The sequence below is a fragment of the Bos indicus x Bos taurus genome, chromosome 2 (assembly GCF_003369695.1).
Source record: "Bos indicus x Bos taurus breed Angus x Brahman F1 hybrid chromosome 2, Bos_hybrid_MaternalHap_v2.0, whole genome shotgun sequence".
In the NCBI taxonomy this organism is placed as follows: domain Eukaryota; kingdom Metazoa; phylum Chordata; class Mammalia; order Artiodactyla; family Bovidae; genus Bos; species Bos indicus x Bos taurus.
The window spans coordinates 23,386,863-23,412,121 of record NC_040077.1 but is presented as its reverse complement, the minus strand read 5'-3'; the positions used below and the strand labels follow the sequence as shown (position 1 = coordinate 23,412,121).

General features: G+C 41.9%; 1 protein-coding gene, 1 non-coding gene and 1 pseudogene across 4 annotated transcripts in view; all 3 read left to right on the top strand.

Annotated features, from left to right (window-relative positions):
• The first annotated feature begins 353 nt into the window (after window positions 1-353).
• On the top strand, window positions 354-5,773 carry LOC113880678 (annotated as a pseudogene).
• LOC113882014 lies at window positions 3,990-4,096 on the top strand. The gene has a single exon (XR_003508253.1). It is a non-coding gene; the product is annotated as a U6 spliceosomal RNA (small nuclear RNA).
• A 10,036-nt stretch (window positions 5,774-15,809) lies between the features above and the next one.
• The window catches only part of MAP3K20 (mitogen-activated protein kinase kinase kinase 20), a 166,940-nt gene continuing 157,490 nt past the window's right edge, over window positions 15,810-25,259 (top strand). Inside the window, exon 1 of one of the 3 annotated variants that reach the window (XM_027557455.1) lies at window positions 15,810-15,892. The gene's annotated coding sequence lies outside the window, so the exon portion shown is untranslated. Of the gene's footprint in view, window positions 16,079-25,259 lie in introns of all 3 variants that reach the window. The other 2 variants (XM_027557465.1, XM_027557437.1) reach the window with 2 other exon arrangements.

Here is a 25,259-nt window from a genome sequence, read left to right as displayed (position 1 = left end):
AGGGTACATTAAATTAGGGATTACTGCTTGTGGCACTCTATGTGAGCCAGGTGATGCTGGCCATTTTAATTAAGAGTTTGTTTTCAGTAACAACACAAGCAAATGAATAACATTAAGTCAACACTAAGACAGTTGTGGGGGGAGGGGTTATGGGGATAATTGAAATATGCAGCTGTGTTATAGGTCTATTGTGCAGAGTTCTCTTAGTCGTTAGAAAAAACTGCTTTGGAGCAAGTGAATCAAATCTGTACACGGGGCATGGAAATTGAGCACCAAGAAAAGATGATGGCTAGAGAAATAAGAGGCTTCCCTGGTTGCTCATCGGTAAAGAATCCACCTGCAATACAGGAGACATGCTTCGATTAAGGTAGAGGTGGGGTTTCAAATGAGGTGTATCTGATTCCAAAGCATACTGTTAAAACAGACTAACAGGCTTAGAGAATGAGCTCATGGTTATGCGGCGGGAGGAGAAGGGGAGGACAGTTAGGGAACCTGGGACTAGTATGTACACACTGCTGTATTTAAAATAGATAACCAACAAGGACTAGCCCAGGGAACTCTGCTCAATGATAAGTAACAAATCTAAATGGGAAAAGAGTGAAAAAAGATACATGTATATGAATAACAGAGTCAGTTTGCTGTACATCTGAAACTATCAACTATAGTCCAATATAAAATAAAAAGTAAACAAAAAAAATTACAAAGCCTACGTTATTAACTGTGAGACTTCACTATCAGCCTATCCTATTGTCCCCAAGGAGGAAAAAGCTAAAAATAACCAAAAAAAGTTTGGGAACCAAAGCATGAGATTAATTTTGCCCAAATATTGTGAAGTTTAGGGAAGAGATTTGGGAGTATTTTTCTCTGAAGTTTTCTCTTTAGAACAAAAATGTATGTGTGCGTCCCTGCATCAATAAACCATATATATGTTAGTGGAAGCCCTTAAGCCTTCACCATAAATTATCCACTCATATTCAGGGAGGGACTTCCACTGTATCTGATATGATTTTATCCCTGAAGCTGAATGTCTGGTTAGCCTGTGTGTGTTTTCACATTGTTTGCTATGTTTTATTTTATTAAAAACTAAATCTACTGAAATCAGAGCATTATTGAACCATGCAGATTTACCTTTTTTTTTTTTTTTTTGGCAGATAAGATGGGAGAAGTGGGTTTCATTCCAGAACTGCACAGTATTTCATTTTAAAAAATCTTCCTTGAAAAAAAAAAAATCCTCATTGAACATAATTTGTCTTCCAAAGCTTTCTTCTTTGCTGTGTATCCTAGGCTCTGCTCTTTCTAGTCCAGGTTCTCCCCACCCCTCCAGTTTGCAGATAATCCTTAGGAACCCTAAGTCACACTTTCTTCTTTATGCAGATCAACTTAATTTTATCCTACTTCTTAGCTCCAAACTTAAAAATCTCCATTCTGACTGGGAATGAAGATATTGTTTGTACTGGGCAACAGAAGACCCTCCTATCACTAGGGTCATTCTCTTTTAAAGGAAACTATAAATGACAAAAAAAAAAAAAAGCCTGTTATACTAGATAACAGCAAATGGTCTTAATTAAAACCCAAACTAGCCACCTCTCCTTCTGCCTCATAAGGGTAGGTGTCATAATTTATATCAGGGAAAGTAAACCTCTCTTCTCTAACTCTTCATTTCAGAGACTAGTGAGGAGAGAAAGAAAGACTGAAACTTCAAGCCTTCCCCAGTTTTGTGCTAAGGCATCGTTCAGCATGGGATGCATTCTCAGACACAGGAGCCTAACCAAGCCATTACCTTTCCACGTAAAGATAAATCCCCAGAATACACATTGACATCATTCTTCCTTTCTCTTAAAATCCCCTAAGTTATAATAAGCTTAGGGGACAGTTTTTTCCCTGCTATTTTTGACAACTACTCAAGAGACTGCAGTGATACTTTAGATGCCCTTCATCAATTTTTAATTTTTCCTGATTTTGGCCTTCTTGATAACTGGCCACACCAGCTATAGCAAAACTTTCATTTAAATATCCAATGGGATACTCTTCCTGAGTACTTTTTTGGTCACCTCCTGCATACTTTTTCATTAGCTATCTTAAGTTATAACTTCACAAAATGAGAAAGAAAGAAATCCAAGGCAAGATTTCTACTTCTGCTGTTCTGGCTGAGTCCACCGTGAAAATATGTGTACAAGTTAACTGCATCTGAAGCAAGACAGCTTGCCAACTAGTCCTTGCATGTACTCGAGGTTACCATAGAGTCTTCCTATTCAAGGAAGTGTCCTATAGGAAAAAAATCTATTTCCCAACAATAAAGAAAATCCATGACCGCTAACTAAAATAGTCAAATCTAATTCTTCATTCTTACATATAAACAACTAATGACCAGGCTTCCCTCATGGCTCAGTGGTAAAGAATCTGCCTGCCAATGCAGGACACACACGGATTTGATCCCTGATCAAGGAAGATCCCACATACCACTGAGCAACAAAGCCCACGCACTGCAACTGCTGACGCTCTCGAGCCCTAGAGCCGGTGCGCTGCAACAAGAGAAGCCAGCACGATGAGAAGCCTGCGCTCCGCAACTGCAGGGTAGCCCTCGCTCACAACTAGAGAAAAAGTCCGCATAGCAATGAAGACCCAGCACAGTCTAAAATAAATAAATTATTTTTTTAAATGACTAATTTGATCAGAGATGCCTAGGAAAACTAGTACCATAAAAGAGAAAAACTAATTCCAGAGAAAACAATTCATATAACTGAATAATGATAATAAAGAATATTTAGCATATGAAACATGACCAATAATAACAGTGACACTAACTCAAAGCCCTGTTTTAAACACTGTACATATGTTGACTTATTCAATCCAAACAAAAATCCTGTTTTTATAGGTGAAGAAAATGAGGCTTAGAAAGGCTGAGTAAAACACTCAAGGTCACACAGCTCATAAGCAGCAGACCTCAGTCAAGGTCTATCCAACTCCAAAGCCCATGTTCTTAGTCCCTATGCTGTATTGCAGCCAGAGCCTTAATCTTCGAGTCTGACACGTCAAAGTCCTCATTAACATTTGTCCCAAAGGATCCACCAATCTCCCAACTTTTCATGGAATAAGACCATTCAAGGTCCACTGGGACTTGTCTAAGAAAGAGTCTGGGGAAAGGTAAGAACTTGAATTTGGCCTCCACTTACATACATTTGGGAAATAAAACTACTAAAATCAGCCTATGACTTTAAGAATATCCATGAGCTGTATTTCATAACAGGATGTCAACACTAAAACTTGTGCATCTGGATCTTTCAGAACCAGAAATAATCTGAACCATTTAGAGGTGCGTCTAAAGCATCCAGAGGCTAGGGATGTTAGTCACAGATCTTAAGCTACGTAATTGAAACACTGAAACTTGTTAGAGAGCTCTGTGAAATGATCCAGATAAACTGGTTGTCTACACTGACCAAGGCCAGCTTGTGCTTAGTCGCTAAGTCGTGTCTGACTCTTTGCAACCCCATGGACTGTAGCCCGCCAGACCACTCTGTCCATGAGATTCTCCAGACAGGAATACTGGAGTGGGTTGCCATTTCCTTCTCCAAAGGCTGGCTTAGTGAGGCTGAATTTTGATTACTCAACTGAAATAATTCAGTAGGATTTTGCACATCTGACTTACAATTATTTTGAAACGTCCACCACAAAAGTTTGGTAAGGTTTGCTTTGCATTAATGAAGTAAAAAACTACTATCCAGGGAAATTCCCTGGTGGTCTGGTGGCTAAGTCTCTGTGCTCCCAATGCAGGAGGGGGCCTGCATTTGATCCCTGGTCAGGGAACTAGATCCCACATGCTGCAAACAAAGATCCTACATAGTCCAACTAAAAGATCTTCTAAAGAAAGAACTGTAAGTGGGGAAAATTATACAGAGATTTATCATTCAACCTGATTTGTAGTGAATAGACTGGAACGTGTCAGAAGGATGAATTTGTGAGAGATGTGAATAGTGAAGAATCAACTCTCAGTGCTCACTTCGGCAGCACATATACTAAAATCGGATGCATACAGATTAGATTAGCATGGCCCCTGTGCAAGGATGACACGAAAATTTGTGAACCATTCCATATTTTTAGGGAACTCAAACCGGGGCTCTGTAACAACCTAGAGGGGTAGGAGGCAGACGGGAGGTACAAGAGGGAGGGAACATGTGTATACCTCTGGCTGATTCATGTTGATGTGTGGCAGAAACCAACACAATACTGTAAGGCAATTATCTTTCAATTAAAAATAAATAAATTTTTTAAGAAGAATACACATATATAAATGTATCCCAATGCTCCTGCACTGGGAGCACGTAAAAGAATACATTTATACATAAAAAGAAAAGAATCAACTCTCAGCAGTGTGCTTGGCAGTCCCTTGGATCTGTCTCTTGCTTAACAGTGTTTGGACGAAACAGACCTGGGAAACCCATTCTGCCAGCCTCTGATAAAAGAAATTTTCACATATCGAGATACAGGGAAGTCATTCTGGTTTATACATGAGTTAATATGAATTTTATGCTAAATACAATAGCCTGCTTATGGCCTATCAAACATACATTGTACAACTGCTTTAATTATTAAAGAAAAGGGCCTACTGAGCAGAAGTAAATAATGTCCATGTTAAAAAATTAAGGTTAAACACCACTCTTCCTTGGACACTGACACTGGTTCTCCTTTGATGATAAGACTCCCTTCCCAGGTGCCAAGACCATACTGACTCACTGGGTACCTACTGCTCTGTTCTGTTTTTGTTTTTTTGTCTTTTTTCTGTTTGTTTTTTTAACCACACCACACGGCTTGTGGGATCTTAGCTCCCTGACTAGGGATTGAATCTGGGTCCTTGGCATGGAGTCCTAACCGCTGGACTGCCAGGGAATGCCCTGTTTCTGTTTTTTTTTTTTTTTGAAACACTGAAGAAATGTAACCCTGACTTGTTCATTGTTCTTTGTTTTCACAAGATATAAAACTATGTTGAAAACCCTGCTTCTCCAGATCAGTTTCTCAGAGTAATCTTGGAAGCAGGATTCTGGGCTAGTCCTCATCTGGGCTCAAATTAAACTTTTCTAGTCTTATTACCGATTGTCTATTATTTTCATCGACACCTCAACCACCCTCCAACCTCTTTCTGGTCACAACTTTCAGAACCAACCACTCAGCTATTCTTAGCCACCAGGACCAGCCACACCATTTTTTCAACTTCTCTCCTTATTACCAATTACTCAAGAGCTCCCAGATGCTTGAGAACTATTCCACAGAGGTGGAGGCCACAGTCCACGGCCCCGTCAACCTGCCTCCGCAGTCCTCTAACACCTACCTCTCTCTGGGCTTCTATTTCCACTGGGACGATGTGGCTCTGGAGGGCAGGGGCCACTTTTTCCACGAATCAGCCGAAGAGAAGCGTGAGGGCAACCAGCGGTCCCTTGAAAATACAAAACCAGCGGGGCAGACAGCCGTGCTCTCTTCCAGGACGCGTGGAAGCTGCCCCAAGAAGAGTGGGGTAAAACCCAGGACGCTATGGGAGTTGCCAGTCTCATGAAGAAGAACCGGAACCACGCCTTGTTGGCTCTGCAGGCCCTGGGCTCTGCCCTGGGGGAGAGCCACGTCCTGGGGGAACAGGTGAAACACACCAAGAAGATGGCGACCACGTGACTCCCCTCCGCAGGCTGGCCCCCAGGCTGGGCGGGACGAGTTCTCCTCCAAACACTCACCCTCTAGCAGGATCAGGGGCTTCTGGAGCCCAGCCCTGGGGCCTTGGACTCTTTAATCAACAGAAATTGATTATAGGCCAGACGGGAAACTTGGGCAAGGCTTTGCTGGGATCCGTGCTATAGCAAGAGGGAACGAAAACAAGTAACATGTGCCTTTGCTCACTCCTCGGGAGGGAGGGTGAGCTATTCCCTCAAATGGCGAGAGGTTAGGGGTAGATTGGAGGGTCGGGCTGGAGGGGTGGCTCAGGTGGTCTGCCTACCCCCTTGATGCTGTTTGCAGAGACCATGCATGGTACTCTGCTTTTGCTCCCTGAACCTCAGAAGTGGCAGTTGCGTTTTGGCCTTTTTGTATCTTCTTGTTCATAATTTGCCCCCAACTGTGCATGGGTACAGTTATTTTAATGCCTTATAGTTACTTTGTATTCTGTTGCTAGAGGAGCCTAGTGGGCTGCTGTCTATGGGGTCGCACAGAGTCGAACACTACTGAAGGGACTTAGCAGCAGCAGCAGCAGAGAGAGAGAGACTGACAGTGAGGGAAAAGAAAATATTTCCTGGAACTATTATGTAGAAACATGAAGGCTAACCTCCTGAAAAAAATGATGTAAAATTGCAATATGTGAACTGCTGCTGCTGCTAAGTCGCTTCAGTCGTGTCCGACTCTGTGCGACTCCATTGTACCGCAGCCCACCAGGCTCCCCGGTCCCTGGGATTCTCCAGGCAAGAACACTGGAGTCGGTTGCCATTTCCTTCTCCAGTGCATGAAAGTGAAAAGCGAAAGCGAAGCCGCTCAGTCGTGTCAGACTCGCAGCGACCCCAGGGACTGCAGCCCACCAGGCTCCTCTGTCCATGGGATTTTCCAGGCGAGAGTACTGGAGTGGGGTGCCATTGCCTTCTCCGAGTATGTGAACATTAAGTAGAAATAAGTGGCATGTGGGAAGCCTCATCTCATTGAAAATGAAAACTGACTCCAATAAGGAGGATAATGTGTGACACAAAGTGAAAAAAGGCTTAATGAATCTCATTCTCTAATTTGAAGGTGGCACGTCTGAGTCCATTATAATGAACAAAGTCACCCCATAGCCTATAAGAGTCAGGGAGTCAGTGAACTGATTTATTATAAAAGAAAATGTATAGCACACACTTCTAATGTATCTTTATCTCTCTCTATATAGAATATATTATTTATATAAAATATCTGTTGTATGTATATATAAATGTAATATACATTACATTTACTTGCTTTAAAATTCTAGAATCTCTTTCTTTTTAGAAAAGTGATACTGTGCTTAAGAAAATAAAATATGGTCATAAAATAATTTTTAATGTTAGAATATTTCTTTAACAGTGGAAAAATATCCACTGAGAATAAAAGACTTAATTTGCTCTTATAAATAGTGGTGGATTACAACTACACAATAGTGCTAACTCTGCTATTGCTGTGTATTTAAAGCCAAGATGATGACTGTATTGAAAAAGAAGGAAGAGAAAATCAATAGATTATTGCTTCAATGGAGCTCACAACAGTGCTGATTAGAGAACACAAATGAATTGCATAATAGTAAAATAGCTATAAACTAGGTATGGATTTAAGCCTATGTTAAGACCATTCTTAACGGCATTGTATCTTTAGAAAACATGCACTGAAATTACAACAGCAAATTAAATCTATTTGACCGCAAAATTTAATACATAAGAAAATAGCATTTATTAATGATCTGGAAGAGGGAGTAAATAGCATGTTAATGAAATTTGCAGATGATACTAAATTGGAAGGCATTACAACAAGGACAGGGACTTAATACAAGTGGACATTGAAAAGTTAGAAAAAAATGGTGACAAAAAAAAACCAAGTAGAACTTATATAAGTATTTGGTAGAAGAATTTTAACTTCAAAATAATAATATAAAAAATGTGACTTTGACATTTGATCAGGATTTTCTGATTATGATAAACTAATTAATCCACTCTTGAGAGGTCCAGCTACTGGAAAGTTTCCAACTACTAGAAAGTAGTCATTCCCTTATTCCTTCCTCTAGCCTCTTTCTACAGAGAAGGCAATGGCACTCCACTCCAGTATTCTTGCCTGGGAAATCCCATGGATGGAGGAGCCTGGTAGGCTACAGTCCCTGGGGTCGCAAAGAATTGGACACGACTGAGCGACTTCACTCTCACTTTTCACTTTCATGCATTGGAGAAGGAAATGGCAACCCACTCCAGTGTTCTTGTCTGGAGAATCCCAGGGACAGAGGAGCCTAGTGGGCTGCCGTCTTTGGGGTTGCACAGAGTTGGACACAACTGACGAGGCTTAGCAGCAGCAGCAGCAGCAGCCTCTTTCTAGGTAGACCAGAAAAACTATATCACCTGGTTGTAGACATTTCGTAGGCAGGCAAAATGAAGAAAATAGAGACTAGACATATCAGTTATTTAAAAATTGCATATTGAAGAGAAAAAAACTGGCTAGTGAAAACACTAGATTATTGGCATCATCTACTGCTGTTTACAATTAAGAGGGGCCATGAAAAATCTGTAATCAGATATCTGGACTTCCCTGGAGGTCCAGTGGTTGAGAATCTGTCCACCAATGCAGGGTGCACCGGTTCTACCCCTGCTTCGGAAAGAGTCCACATGCTGCAGGGCAACCGAGCTGGTGCACCACAACTGCTGAAGCCTGCACTCTAGACTCTGCTCCGCAGAAGCCGCTGCAGTGAGCAGCCCACGCACCATAAGTAGAGAGCAGGCCTTGATTGCCACAACTAGAGAAAGCCCTCACACAAAGACCCACCACCGCCATAAATAAATAAGTAAAAACAAAAGTTTAAAAATCTATAGATAACTGAACATTTTATATAAAAAATTGTTGCTGTCACTTGATTGAGCAATTATTAACAGCAACTAATAATTATCTTATGAAATACAATTCTAGCTTTTCCAGATAGCAAAAATAAAACAGCCCTCCTTCCTGATCACATGTGCCTAAATCCAAGAAATTGGTGATATTCTGAATATCACATGGGATACTACTGGCCTTCCTAGAATGTCTGGGTGCTTTGGTCTGAGAGTTTGGTTTATCTAGAAAAACAGCACCATGTGTCTCCTGGAAGCTCTGGGGACTAAGAAACCAAATAATGTATAATGTTTTACCAACTCATCTGGCTCTAAGACAGTTATCTGGGGATGAAAACCTATCTCTATCGGATCTGTTAAGACAGAAATCTCAGTTTCAGAAATCAGACTATTGTAACATTTTATGTTTCCTTTCAATTTCAGTAACATAATATTTGAATAGAAACTGCCAGTGCCACATCTGTGGTGGAGGAAGAACAGAGTTTGCTTGGTGGACAGATGTGATGATGAGAGTGAGAGCTGATGGAGAAAAGTTTCAAGGAGGAAGGGAAGGTGCTGGTGGGAGAGGAGCAACATGAAGCCCTTGGAGCTAGGAGATAATGTTGGGGAGGAAAATTTGGGTGAGCTAATAGAGGGTTTTAAAGATGCCTTAAGGATCTTGGACTTTATTTAGTAGGCAGTGAGGTGTCAATAAAGATTTGTGAGTGAAGTTTTTGAGTTTTGATATTCTTTTACATAATATGCTAATTATTCCTTCAAAATGCATGTTATTCTCTAGATAGGCATGCCACCTACATCTTCATCCAAGTTGTAGAAATGTTGAACTGGGCAGGCTAGAGAGAACCCAGCAACATCTCTTCTTCTTTTTTAAAATTAATTAATTAATTTTTGATTGCTCTGGGTCTTTGTTGCTGTGATCAGGCTTTCTATAGTTGTGGTGAGCAGGCGCTGCTCTTGGTTGCGGTGCACGGGCTTCTCATCGCAGTGCCTTCTCTTATTGCAGAGCACAGATTCTGGGCACACAGGCTTCAGCAGTTGCAGCACATGGGCTCCATAGTTGTGCCACACAAGCTTAGTTGCTCCATAGCATGACCAGTTGCTCCTGGTCTGGAATCTTTCCAGACCAGGGATTGAACCCGTGTCCCCTGCATTGGTGAATTCTTATCCACCATACCACCAGGGAAGTCTAACAATCCTTCTTAAGAGAACGCTGCTGCCTCAGTGACATCAGCACTTTTGGGGTATAGTTTCTAACAGCAATTTATTATATTATACTGTCATCAGTTAAAATCCTCTTCTGACTTATAAAGTCATCATGAGAAATTTTGACATGTTTCACTGGCAGAAGTCCTCACAGTCCTTGATGATCCTAATAGAGGAAACTAGATTTGTCTCATATATATCTTAACGTCAATGAGTCCATGCTGGTTCCTAATGTTCACTTTCAAAGTGACTACCAGCCTTTCATTTAATAGTGCCATTTAATAATAACTCTAGAATCTTGCCAGAAAATAAAACCAACTGTTATTTCTTTGGGGAAGGAACACATGAGTTTCTTGCAATAAAGTAGGGCTAAGGGCAAAGAGATGGGAATGGATACCAGACCACCTGACCTGCCTCCTGAGAAACCTGTATGCAGGTCAGGAAGCAACAGTTAGAACTGGACATGAAACAGCAGACTGGTTCCAAATAGGAAAAGGAGTACATCAAGGCTGTATATTGTCACCCTGCTTATTTAACTTATGTGCAGAGTACATCATGAGAAACGCTGGGCTGGATGAAGCACAAGCTGGAATCAAGATTGCCAGGAGAAATATCAATAACCTCAGATATGCAGATGACACCACCCTTATGGCAGAAAGTGAAGAGGAACTAAAAAGCCTCTTGATGAAGGTGAAAGTGGAGACTGAAAAGGTTGGCTTAAAGCTCAACATTCAGAAAACAAAGATCATGGCATCTGGTCCCATCACCTCATGGCAGATAGATGGGGAAACAGTGGAAACAGTGTCAGACTTTTTTGGGGGGGCTCCAAAATCACTGCAGATGGTGATTGCAGCCATGAAATTAAAAGACGCTTACTCCTTGGAAGAAAAGTTATGAACAACCTAGATAGCATATTAAAAAGCAGAGACCTTACTTTGCCAACAAAGGTCCGTCTAGTCAAGGCTATGGTTTTTCCTGTGGTCATGTACAGATGTGAGAGTTGGACTGTGAAGAAAGCTGAGCACCCAAGAATTGATGGTTTTGAAGTGTGGTGTTGGAGAAGACTCTTGAGAGTCCCTTGGACTGCAAGGAGATCCAACCAGTCCATTCTGAAGGAGATCAGCCCTGGGATTTCTTTGGAAGGAATGATGCTAAAGCTGAAACTCCAGTACTTTGGCCACCTCATGCGAAGAGTTGACTCATTGGAAAAGACTCTGATGCTGGGAGGGATTAGGGGCAGGAGGAGAAGGGGATGACAGAGGATGAGATGGCTGGATGGCATCACTGACTCTATGGATGTAGTCTGAGTGAACTCAGGGGGTTGGTGATAGACAGGGAGGCCTGGCGTGCTGCAATTCATGGGGTCGCAAAGAATCGGACACGACTGACCGACTCAACTGAACTGAAGGACAAACAAGAATAATGGCAGGCTCAATGCCTTAGATCTAGGATTTTTAAAGACAAGCACAGGAAACAATAGCAAGAGTGAGCAGTGAATAGGACCCAAGATTCAGTACATAGGCCTTTATCATCCCACATAACCGTCAAGCAGCGTTATCTCAGGTAAGTCACAGCTGCTTAGGGACAGGACTGGCACCACATTCCAGAACTTCTAATGTCTAGCATCCTGCTCGATGGAGCTGACCCATGATGCTGCATCTTGAGGCAAAGCACAGAGCAATGAACTCTCCCCAAGAATATCTTTAAATTCCTAGATAGCAGTTCTCAAAAAGCAGCCCAGAAACCCTTTGTCTGAAAGGTCAAAGCTTTTCTCATAAGAATACTAAGACGTTATTTTCACTGTCCTCCTTTCAAGTGTACAGTAGAATCTTCCACAGGGTAAATGTAATGTGATCCTGGAATAGATTTAATGCAGAAGCAGATATGAGAATCCAGCTGTTCTATTAGGCCAGATATTAAAGGGATTTGCAAAAATATAAAACAATGACACTTTTCTCACTAGCTTTTTTATTTTGGATAATAGCTATTTTTCACTAAAATATGTTATTCACATTAATCTATGGCTTTATTGTTTTAAAATGAAATTAACAGATTTCAGTTTTAATTTCTTATATGATAAATATTGACAGGTATAAAAGGTATAACTCACATAAACAAAAGTTATTTGACATCCTCAAGGACTTATTTACTTATATAAATGTGTTTTAAAATTTAATTATTTTGAAATACAGTTGATGTGCAATGTTATGTTAGTTTCACATAATAAAGTGATTTGACATGTGCATACAGTATGAAATGATCATTGCAATAAGTCTGTCCCCACACAAAGTTACACTATTACTGACCATACACTATTACTATTACTAGTGTATTACCCATACACTATTATTGACCAATATACCTTATGCTATATATTACATCTCATGGCTTATTTATTTTATCTCAAGGATTTTTAAGAATGTAAAGAAATCCCGAGACCAAAAAGTTGGAGAACTCCTTCATCTAAAAGAACAAGCTCTAAAGTTTATGTCTTGCTCCATGAGGGAAGATAAGTGGCTTAAGATTTCCAAGATTTCTTCCTGCCCTACAGCATAGGATGATGATTTAAACTGCCTTGTCGGGTTATTTTGAAGATTAGGTGGAGTGAGCTTGTGTAAAACTCTTAGCTTGGTGCAGGGCACATGAGGTCTCAGAAAATATTAGCCATCACTGTTATTATTATTGCTATGGCTACTACTATTACAGCCACTATGAGGATTATTATTCCCTCTTGGCAATGTCTTTTACTCAGCTACTAGGGGATTTAGTCTTTGAACTTGTTAAATGTTCTTGGGCCTTTGTACTTGCCGTTTCCTTCACCTAGAATAGCTTTCCTACCTTTCTGTCCAGCAAATTCTCAACATCATTCTCATATGGACTTAGGGCTTCTTTTTCTTGGAAGCCTTTATTGACTCCCAGAAACTGTGTCAGGTGCCCTGCTGTAGGTCCGGGTATTTGCCCACTTAGCACACTGCTTGCATCTTTACTGGCTTTTCCATGGCACTCTGAAAACTCTGTGAAAGTAGGGACCATATTTGGGTCACTGCTATAATCAAAAAGCTCAGCACAGTGCCTGCCATTCAGTAAATGCTTATTGAATTAATTTTGTAAAGTCTCCAATTTCTACTCTTGACCTACCACTCCTTTCATGTCCTGGAAAACCTAAGCAAATTTGGTACCCGAAATACTCTTGTGAGTCCTTTAGTCCTCAAATTTGATGTGAAATCTAAGCTCGAAAAATGACCTGGGGTTCATCTGTGAGTTTAAGGTAAAGGCTACTTATCTTAAAAGATGTTTGATTGTATGCCTTTTTTCCTAGGGACCCAAAATTGCACAGGAGGTAAAACATCAACTTTTGTGTAAAAGTTGGTCAATTCTTAGTTATGATTCAAACACAAATCAGTCACAATCTAAGACGGAGACCTGAGGTGGCTAGAAAAAAATGCTCCAATGTACAAGCATGACAGCTCTTATCGATACAAGAAGAGTGAAGAATACTCAGAATTCTTTCTGCCTTTCAAGTTGCCTTTCCTTCCATTCTTAGTGGGAGGTCTGCCTGCACTTCTCTGATCCACTGATAGCAGCTCCGGAATTTCTATTTTAGAGGAACTTAGTGGCAATCTGATTGAATAAAGGGCTAGGAGACTTTTAAGCTATATTTGCATAGCAAATACTGATTTTTTTACTGACATTGCATGTTTATTTTGGAGGGTATTCTTGGATATAAGAGGGTGCTAAGGACTTCTAACTCACCCCACTGCTGAAAGTACATCTATTTTTAGTGCAGAGACATGTGAAATAAAGGAATAGGAAAGCCTGATAAGAGAGGTTTGACTAGCTCTCTTTTGTTATTGCTATTTACATTTGTAAACTTATACTCTGCTTGGTGAGAATTAACCAATCTGCTTTCAAAAAGATTTTAAAGTCTGAAAAAGCAGAGTTGATCTTGGGAATAAAAATTGACCATAGGAATAAACACTAGAGTATATTTATTAAGTTTGGGACCTAAAGAGATCAGTATAGCCATAAGGAAACAGGCAAGTTGACCTAAGAAAAATCAGACTTGAAGAAATCAGTTTATTACACAATTATTATATATTTCTTTCAGCTATAAACAGATACAATAGAATATATGACTTCAAGGACCTTGCAACCTAGTTGGGAAAGACAAGAGAATGCCTTACAGGGTTATCCTTTCAGCATATCTATGAGACTACCCTTTAGTATTCACTGTTCCTGCTGGTTATTCTCTTAGCCTAATTATCTGAAGAAAAATAAAATGAAGAAAAGAACAGGTGGAAAGGAAAGGGATTGTGGCTAAAAATATTGTGACATATGCTCCAAATTTAAAGCCATATTATTCAGAAATTGAAAGCGGGAAACTTCAGCTAACATTTGATGGGCGATATTGTTTTGCAGGGAAGAAAACTGAGGCCTGTCTAGCAAAATACCCCAGCTGATAATTGGCAGGCCTAAAACCAGAAGTCAGGTTCCCATCCCAGTGTCCTTTCCATTACAATCTAGTGCCTTTGAAGGTGGGGTGCAATAACTGGAGTCACTCTATACCTACTGCTGCTGCTAAGTTGCTTCAGCCATGTCCGACTCTGTGCGACCCCATAGACGGCAGCCCACCAGGCTCCCGTCCCTGGGATTCTCCAGGTAAGAACACTGGAGTGGGTTGCCATTTCCTTCTCCACACTCTATACCTAGGTCTGTGTTAAAGAGCTTTAGTTTTCCCTTTAATGGTTAGATGGTTTATGGAATTCTTTGATTACCTATACCAGAGTTTTGTTTTTCATTTTTAGTATGACAGTTTTCACTAATCCTAATTTTCAGTTCCCCAAATAGATTATCAATGCTGAAATTTCCAGTTTTTAATCAAAGGGAAAATTCAAATAATTAATCTGAATCACAGACTAGAAAGTGGGTTTTTTTTTCACTCATTTCTCCACTTTGATATTTTTAACTATATGAATGGTTTAGAAATTTTATATTTCCCTCCCGACCACTTTTCTGAATCAGTTTCACGTTTCAACTGGGGCATCTCTACCGGTTTTTCCTCCCATGACCTCAAACTCAACAGAAAGCCAGCTCTTAGTCTGCTTATCTCTATTTTTGTCAATGACACCATCATTCTTCCAGTCACCCAGGTCTGAAATCTTGGCATCATCTCTGACTTTTTCTTCTTTCTTTTCACTTCTAGTGGATCACCAGTTCCTGTGGCTTCTTCCTGAAACATGCCTCTCAAGTCCGTTTCTTCTTTCCTAATTCTATTTTGTATGCGCCAAGTCCTGATAACCACATAACCAGGTGGTCACCATATGCTGCTTCCCGGTTTTGCCCTAGCAACCCATCCTGCATCTACTGTGGACTGCTCTCTCTCGAAATCACCATTAAAAACAAAACCCACAAAAGCTATTTCATTCCTTTGAGTCTAACTTTCCCCAGTTCCCCTGTGTCCATAGATGATAAAATTCAAACTCAGTAAGCCCTGGATTGTGCTGCCCGTATCTTTCGAACCTCGTCTCCCGTTTGCTTCATAGAACCATTCTCCTCACTGATCGTAACTTCTCTCCCCGGTGCTGGTTTCCACCCTTTGCTCACCCCTGGAATGCATTCTAGTTTCATCTGAAATCGGCTTCGCTAACGTCAGCAACCAGGAGAACAGACCAGGACCCCTCCTCAAAATCACGCAGGTATCTACTGATAATTTCACTGAAGCAGCTTTCAGCCCTATCTCCCTAGAAATATCTGTACACGTCGGTCCTCTTCCCAAGTGGATAATTAACTTCTGTCCCACACGAAGCAACCTCCCTTGTCTTTGTATCCCAGCGCTTTTTTCATAGTCAATGTTTATGGATAAGGATGAGTTGAGTGCAAAGATCGTGAAGGCACAAAGGGGCACAGAGACATACTCCCTCTCCCCGCGCCCCCACAGTATGGGGTGCCGTGTGAAGCCTGCGGCGGCCTGGCAGGGTTCCGGGGCGCGGGGCGCAAGGTGCCCCAGGGGTGCAGCCCGGGAGCCGGAGCGCCCTCCCCCGTCTGGCTGGCTGGCGCGTCTGCGCTGCGGCCAGCCGGGCGGGCGTGCGGGACGCCTGCAGGGAGGCCCGGCGGTTCCGCGCTCGGAGGTAGGTGGTGCTGTTGCCGTGACTGTGTTCCTCATTGGCGCGGGGCAGAGAGGCGGAATGTTCAACTCCTGACTCGGGCGGAAGCGTGGGAGCCGCGCCGCGGGCAGCCGTCCCCTCGAACCCCGGTAGCCGTCCCTGCCCTCGCCGCGCGCCGGGCCTCTTGCTCGCGCCCGGCCTGGGAGCCAGGTAAGGGGCCAGGCCGGAGGCCGCAGGGGAGAGGGTGGGGGGCAGGCCTATCGCGATCGCGACTCGTCCCGGCGTCGCGGGCCCAGGCCCTGCCGCGGTCCGGACCCCACTGCAGGCACCCCCGCCCGACCCGGGGCCGGCGTCCCGGGCTCCCGCGGCCTTGCGCGGCCGGGAGCGGCTCGGGAAGTTCGCGCGGATCCGATGCAGAAGTTGGCGCCCGGAAGAGTGGGAAGTAGCCCGGGCGTCTCCGGCCGTCTCGGCCAGGCGTGCGGCGCCTCCGGGTCGCGGCTTTCCCTCCCCGGACGCCGGAACGCCGGCCTCGCCGGGCGTGACCCGGGCGTCTCTCGCAAGGCGAGTCGCGAGTCTCCCAAATCAGCGCAGGGTGCAGGCCGCTTCCCGGGACAGATGTTCGCGGGCGAGGAGAGCCCACTAACTTTTGCTTTCCTGCCAGCGGGCCCAGGAGCTCGCCTCCGCCAAGGGCGACCGCGCCAGCCCTGCTCCGTGAGTCTGGAGCCCGCGCCCTCCCGCACTTCGAGGGGCCCCCGGGCCTTCCGCGGGCCCCGGGGTGGCCCCTTTGCCGATCCGCTGGCGTCCCGGATTCCTGGGCTCGGAGAAGTGCACCAGGCCTGGGGGTAAAGGCTGAAGCGGCCGCCAAGCCGCGTTGGCTCCTGACAGCTTGCAGACAAACTTTAACACAAAACTGACCAGTGGACATCGAGTTACTTACTGAACGGGGCAGTCGTTGTTAGAGTGCTGAAAATGTTCGTTTCTGATGCGCCTCTGGTCTTGCATAAGCACTGTTTATGGGGAAACTTAATTACTATTTTTGTTACTTTCTTAATAATGAAAGCAACACCATTTAGTGTCCTATTCCAGTGATACTACAATAAGCAGCTTCTCGTGAATGATAGTGAATTAGAATCGACTTACAGAATTAATTCGATAATTTTTGAGCTAAGGTGGTTGTTAAAGCATATTCATATTTTAACCTTAAAGCTGTTTTAGGAGAAACCTTGCTCTCCTGACTTCCGTTGAGATGAACAGCTAGGATTCCGTGGAACCAAACCGACAGACACATTTAGACAAAATGTAAACAAGAGATCCAAGACAGTTAATGTCTTCTTTGTAGTAGGCCCATCTCCACAATGAAATATCATGTCGTTTTTTGACTTTCAAAAAATATAGAATGGTTTCATTTTAATTATAGTTTTAGTCATCTGTGGAGCCTTTGTTTTCTGTTCCTCTACAATAGTGAGAGATTTGGGAGATTGTAAATGAATGCGAATTTAGTTTGTTTGGAAAGAGGGAATTAAGATAAAGAAACATGGTCTTTTAGAGCAATATGTACTGTTTAATCTTTCACAATTTAATTTTTATTATAACTTTTTGGAGGTTATTTTGGGAGTTTTTTTAAACTGGAAAATATTTTTGTTTATATCAAAAGTTTTAGTGGTAATAATTCCAGAGTAAATGACCATAATGGCAAGGACATTTTTTTCTTGTCTAGGAAAGCAAACAGATGATTGATCTCTTTTCCTTATTCTTTCAGGGAACACATAAGGACAAATTAAAAAGAGAGAGATATCCAAATATTAAGCACTGAGGATTTGGATCTAAAAATGGATGGTCAAAGATCTTGGGAACTAAGGGACCTTCTTGCCAAATAAGGATACTTGGCAGGCTACACTGTGTATTTTAAGTTAGCACAAGAGTGAGTGTTATTGGCAATATATTGGCTGAGTGCCTATCTGGAAAGAACAGTGAAACTGACTTTGATAGGGCTTCAAAATTATAAACAGGAGTTAAGAGGGGCGTAGAGTGAATAATCTAGTCATCAGAGAAAACACTGGAGAAATTACAGTGATGTTTCTTGAAAAGGGGTCAGACATGGAGTGAAACTATTAGCGTGGAGTGAAAGAGAAAAGTGGATAGTTGATTTTAGAAATTGTTAGATTCAAAGAAAAGAAAGAGAATCAGTGATTTTTTAAAAAAACCAGAGAAGAGTGTTTGTGGTGATATAATCCTTCTTGGAATAAGATAGCCTTATATCTGTGTCCAGAGATGTTGGAAATCAAAATTAATTTGCATCATTTGCTTTCCATTTTATTTGACCCAGGACAGATTGACAGAGAAGGTGTCCTGTCTATCTGAATGCAATAGAAACAGCTCAGGCACCTTTTGGTATACTGCAGGGATCATTTAGGCTACTTCTTGTGTGGCTACTAACCTTAAGCAGAGTTCCAGCTGTGACCAGAAAACTGTACCTGGTAAGGAAAGAGAGCTATAATGCTCGAGCTTAGATTGGTTTGACTGATAGTGGGTGCTTTTGTGTCAGACCGTCCTATGGACAGCTGAACCATTGATTATGCCCTAATAGCAGTTAAATAATCCCACCACAGTAGAAGATGCTGTGAGAACAAAGCAGCCAGGCATTTGACATCGTAATCCCAACGTCATGATGGCTTCTAGGAAATTAAAGCCTCATGTTGAACTTTAGGTAAATGGTAAGCAATCTAATAATTACTAGAGTAAGAAAAGGGTTTGTTTAAAGGGAGGGAGAGAAAAACACAAGTTAGAAGGAGAAGGCAGAATGACAGCATGGGGAAAATATGGTGGAAAAAATGCTGTGACTTTGAAGTCAGACCTGAATTTGAATCTCAGTTGTGTCACTTTTAAGTTAGGCAGCTTTTACATGCTTGATCCTCAATTTCCTCACATGCAAATTGGGGACAGTAATCCCTGCTTCATAAGGATATGAGACAGCACAAAGAAATGCTTTAACCAGTGCCCGAAACTTTAGCTGCCATCACTGAGTGGTAGAGAAGGGGTTTTCCACATTCCCAAGTTATACTCAGAGAATGCTGCCTGTCTCACCTGTTCCCAGCTAAGGCTTGCCCTTGGTAGCCTGCCCTGTTTCCAGATTATACTTATGTGTACATGGAGGGCTAGCAGATTTTCAGAACTATTTTCTTGCTTTGCATATAAGGATTTCTAAAGCAGCTTTGTGCATACCTCTGGTTTTATACACGAGTTATACATTGCTTTATAATATTCTTGGGGAAGGGGAGGAGAATCTGAAAATTAGTGCATTTAAGTTTGAAGAATTTCGGAGCTATAGGAACAGTGGTTGATTATGACCTAGAAGACCAATATTGGAACTGTTCTTACAGCTAATTTTGAGCACAGATTACCTTCAGGGACCAACACTCTTTATGGACTCATCTCTGGACCTCCAAAGAAGAAAATTGAAAACAGAAGGCAAGGGTTGCTGCCTGAAGATCATGGAGTAAATCTTTGCTGATTGAACTTTTCTACCAAAATGTCCTATTTAGGGGAAGAATGTATTCCTTCAGGGATCTGTAGGTATAACCATAAATACTTCCCGTGTAAGCAAGCACTTTCTCTCAGATCCTGCATTTAATCTTAAAAATTTATGTGACCTTGGCATTCTTTTCTGTACTGTTTGATTTATTGAACAAACCAATACAAATGCCAATCATGTTTCTTCCCCCAAATCTTAAAGAAAAATCAATGCTGTAAGATGTGTGTTTGTTCATATACCTTCTTCACAGAGCTGGGTACTCCCTCTGAGGGAGCACCCACATTTGAGGAGCTTGGGCCTGGTTCTGGTAAATGGTACTGCACCATTGAGCTTCACAGCCCAGCCCGCCGCATGGGGTAATGCAATTCCATTATGCTGAGAAAAGAATAGTGTAGATCATCATCCAAAGAGTTTTTATTTTCTGTGGTCACACTGGGGCTTTCAAGGTCAGAAAAGCTCTTTGCTTTGGAAGTCAAGAAGAGGGGGAGATAGTTGTGGGATAGAAATGTGAAATACAGTTTCACCTTCTCAGCCAGTTTCAGATCAGATCAGTCGCTCAGTCGTGTCCGACTCTTTGCGACCCCATGAATCGCAGCACGCCAGGCCTCCCTGTCCAACGCCAACTCCTGGAGTTCACTGAGACTCACGTCCATCCAGTCAGTGATGCCATCCAGCCATCTCATCCTCTGTCGTCCCCTTCTCCTCCTGCCCTCAATCCCTCCCAGCATCAGAGTCTTTTCCAATGAGTCAACTCTTCGCATGAGGTGGCCAAAGTACAGTTATTCCCATCATTGACATTGATCACCGTGTTCCTCCACGAGGGAGGGGGCTCTCTGTGTCAGGTTCATGACTATATCCCTAAGAAGGGAAGGGAGAGGTCAGTTAGTCATGGTGTACTCACGGGGTTGGAGTGGATCTTTACGAAACTCTTCATTCCTCTCCTAGTCTCCTCCCCAACTCCCCTTGAACACTCTCAGTGATAAGGAACTCACTACTAAACAGGGTGGCATATTTTCTTGTTAGGCAGCTCTGATAACCCTGAATTCCATCTGTAACTTGTCTACAGATAGTGTGGCCACTGGCTCTGTGATACATACTGTAGAGTCTTCCTTTGGTCTTATCTACTTTTAATGCCCCTGGTTTTGTTTGTTTTCATGTTACTTCAAGATTAGCAAGTTTTAACTCTCATACTTCCCCTTCTCGGGGAACCTTCACTATAGGTTTGTCCAAAATTGTACTCAGCCAGGAAGGTGAGATACTTTCTATTTGACAAGAGAAGAAATAAGAACAGAAACAAGAGCTGAGTAGAAGCAGAATCGTGAATGGGTGGGCTTATTGACTGAGTAGATCTTTCTTACTTATTAGCAACTGCTTTCTCCTCCACCCCAACCTGCACCCCCAACACCTGTGAATTCCTCTTCTAGCCAACTCAGAAATATGCCCACTCGACGCTTTTTTGCTGTACTCAGACTCTGACCTCCTTCTCTTCCTCAGGCCTCCAATCACTCAACGCTCAAAACTTGTAATCGTTTGACTCAAGGAACACCTGCACCGGCCCGTGTCCTGGGTTGTACCTACTCATAGTTTCCTAGCTAGGCCTCTGTTTGAGCATGGACGCATTTCCACAGGGCATTTCTGGGCATCAGTACCCCTTCTCCCTACATTTCTGTTCCTCATGTATTTTGCTTCTAGTAACAACATTTCTGGCAAAAAGTATGTCATGGAAGTCTCTTCTTTAACTGAAGTGTTTAACCTGTGCTTCAAGTAGAGGTTTATGCTCAGTTCACTCGCCCAGTCATGTCCTACTCTTTGCGACCCCATGAATCGCAGCACGCCAGGCCTCCCTGTTCATCACCAACTCCCGGAGTTCACTCAAACTCATATTCATTGAGTTGGTGATGTCATCCAACCACCTCATCCTCTGTCGTCCCCTTCTCCTCCTGCCTTCAATCTTTCCCACCATCAGGGTCTTTTCAAATGAGTCAGCTCTTTGCATCAGGTGGCCAATGTATTGGAGTTTCAGCTTCAACATCAGTCCTTCCAGTGAACACCCAGGACTGATTTTCTTTAGGATGAACTGGTTGGATCTCCTTGCAGTCCAAGGGACTCTCAAGAGTCTTCTCCAACACCACAGTTAAAAAGCATCAATTCTTCTGCGGTCAGCTTTCTTTATAGTCCAAATCTCACATCCATGCATGACTACTGGAAAAACCATAGCCTTGACTAGATGGACCTTTTTTGGCAACGTAACGCCTCTGCTTTTTAATATGCTATCTAGGTTGGTCATAACTTTTCTCCCAAGGAGCAAGCGTCTTTTAATTTCATGGCTGCAATCACCATCTGCGGTGATTTTGGAGCCCCCAAAAGTAACGTCTGCCACTGTTTCCACTGTTCTGCATCTATTTGCCACGAAGTGATGGGACCGGATGCCATGGTCTTTTATTTATGTTTATATTATGTTTATGTTATTTATGAGATTTATGTTATTTATGTGATAAAGGAGAGAGGGGAAAAGAAGTGGAACAATAGCTGTTCTAGGTTTTAGACTTTTAAAGTTGGCTTCTCTTAGATACCCAGATCCTCTTCATGGTGCCCTGCAACCTGTTCTAGATAAGATAGTCTGCTTTCCAGTGGCAGGCTTGGAGGAGGGAAGGCAACGGCTAGGGTAGACTCAGTACTGGTGAGTTCCATTCATACCTAGTCTCCAGCTAGTCTTACAGAACTTATCTATCCTAGCAGAATAGCAGTCCTGTTCAGGAACAGAAGCTCTGCATCTTTGATCTTGATGTTATAAACAAATATATCAACCTCAGAGCTTTCCTCCTTTGTGAAAAAGACTTAAAGAAAAAAAAAAAGAATTGCAGAACTGTAATCCAGGTGGTATTGTTTTTATATACATGATGATAAAGCACATCTTTATTAGTTTATTCACTAATCTTCATTAAGGAGGCTGAAATAATGCTAGCATAAATACATACTAGGGTAGCAAGCTTGGCAAAAGAATTTGTTGAGGTTAGGGGAGTGTTTTTTGTCGTATTCAGGTCATAACAAAACAAATGATTTTTTTTTCTATATTGTATCAGAAAATAAACTTTTAACTTTACTTTTGTGAAGAGAGAAAATAGAGTAGTACAAGTAAAGGATAGAGAAAGGATCTGAATTGAGAAATAATAGGCCTGTATAAACCTAAAAGATAAAAAAATCCAGAAAAAGTCCAAGAGTCTATTTTCTAATAAAGTTAATCCTTTTATAAGTAGATTTAATTTTTTTAAATTAACCAGTCCATCCTAAAGGAAATCAGTCCTGATATTCATTGGAAGGACTGATGCTGAAGCTGAAACTCCAATACTTTGGCCACCTGATGTGAAGAAATGACTCATTTGAAAAGACCCTGATGCTGGGAAAGATTGAAGGCGGGAGGAGAAGGGAATGACAGAGGATGAGATGGTTGGATGGTATAACTGACTCAATGGATATGAGTTTGAGGAAACTCTGGGAGTTGGTGATGGACAGGGAGGCCTGGCGGGCTGCAGCCCATGGGGTGCAAAGAGAGGACTGAGAAAAAATATAAAACATACACAAAGAAACTTAGATACTGTAATAAGGATTTAGGGAATCAATGATACAGTAATCTATTTTTGCTCTGCAAAACTAATGGAGATATAATATAGAACAATTCTGAAAACAAGGAGAGGAAAACTATTGAGGAAAGGAATCCTAACTACAAAGGCTGAAAAGTAGATGGTTAAATGTGATATCAAGCTTTCTTAAAATAATTGGGTGACCACAGTTTCCATTTATTGAGTATTATGTACCATGTGCAGGGCCCTGTGCAAGGCCTTTCACAGCATCTCCCACTTCGCAACAACCGCATGGGATGGGCTTTACTGCCAGGGAGAAACTGCTCAGAGAGGCTCGGCGTCCTGCCCAGGGCCTAACAGCTGGTCAGTGCAGATTTGCTACTAGAGCTAACTGGGTCTTTCTCTGGGATCAAAGCTATGTTGTGTTCAAATATCTGTTACTTGGAAATAAGACTTAAGAGGTCAAATAATACTATGCAAACATGTTAACTTTTGGACTATCAATTTTTAAATGTTTGGTAACAGAAGGAATATTTCATTTATTGGGTCTGGAAATACCATGGTCTTGAGAAAAGTGATTGATTCAAGGTTACTGAGAGGTAGAGGCAGAGTTTTTATTTTTGGGGGCTGTGCTGGGCAGTTTGTGGGATCTTGGTTCCCTGAATCCATGCCCTCTGCAGCGGAAGTGCAGAGTCCTAACCATTGGACTGCCACGGAATTCCCTAGAGGCAGAATTCTAACTCACATCTATCTACTTCTAAACTTCACGGGTTTCTTTTTTTCCTCTTTTTCAAAAATCCAGGACAAAAGTCCATTTTTTTTTTTTTGGACTGGAAGGCTAAAAACTTTGAAAAGTAAAATACCTTCCCTTTAAGGTTTTCTTCCTATAGTTCCACTTTTGATAATAAGCTGATGGTACTATTTATGCTTTCAGCAATTAATAGTTTTAAAATATATTTAAATTTTAATTTAAGGAAAACAAAAAAAATTTTTGGTTGCACCCTGTGGTTTGCAAGATCTTAGTTCGCTAGCCAGGGATTGACCCTGGGCTTCAGACAGCGAAAGTGCAGAGTCCTAACCGCTGGATGACCAGGGAATTCCCTAAGGAAATTTTTAAACATTAAAAAAATGTTACCACTACTAAAGTAGTAGTTACTACTACTAAAGTAGTTACTAAAGTCTTACTACTTGAGGACTCTAGTGATTTGATTCAACCACTGAGGTAGTGATTTTCAATATTTTCAGAGTTGTGACACTCTCTTAGGCTTTCATTTTTGTCATATCCCTGTTCTAACTTACTCTTCAGTGCTCTGTGGTAGATACTTATCAGTAGCATTTAAAACAGCTTTGAGAGTTTATGAAACCAAAGTTAGGATGCTATAGAATTAGGACTGGGAATTATTGCATGGAGGAAAGTTGTCTTTCTTGTGTAAAAGCAATTATTTTAACATCGTAGAATGACAGCATCATTTGATTGGGTGTACTATGTAAATACATTTATATGGATGACTTTTATTAAATTCTAGTGTCTTCACTGGAGAATACACCTAAATCTTTAGAACATAATTTGATCAGGTAGCAATCTTCCCCAAGATGCTCTAAGTATAATTAATTTGCAACTCTGATTATCCTTTCTTCTGGTCATAAATTGATCCTCTTAGAATAATGATTTTCAAGGAGGGAAAGCACAAAGGGAAAAGTAAATATATGTGGTCAGACAGTCATGTAGATGGCAGTGGGAATCTCAGTCAGGCTCTTTAGCTAAGTCCATGACGCTTTGCCAAGCTTACCGGAGTGAAAACCTGTATTCATACACCCCAGAATTGTTAGTCTCTTTGGTAATCAGATGGTTCTTAATTTTTTATGGTCCCAATAAAACACTCAAGTAATTATATAGTTCCATTCATACACAGCCAGTTTCCAAAAGGCAGGATGTATCACAAAGTGAGTAACAGTGATTCTGGGAAGAGCTGACTGGTTGCCTCATCTCAGAGTGAAGATCCTGAGAACTATGCTTCTCAGAAGTCTGCCTCTCTTTGAAACCTCTGGGTCAGTTTCAAATGGGACTGATCCTGCCTCAGGTTACCAGAGGGTTCGGATTTATTCATATCGATCTCATCCTGGTTCAGATCTCTGTTCTGGAAGGATTTCCTCCCTCCTCCTCTGCCTTCCTCCTCTTCTCTCCACCCTTCTCCTTTTCCTCCAGTCTCAGAGACACCTAACCCTAGAGATCCCAAATATACTCTTCTTAGTCTCCCAAAAAGCCTAGGCAGCTGTT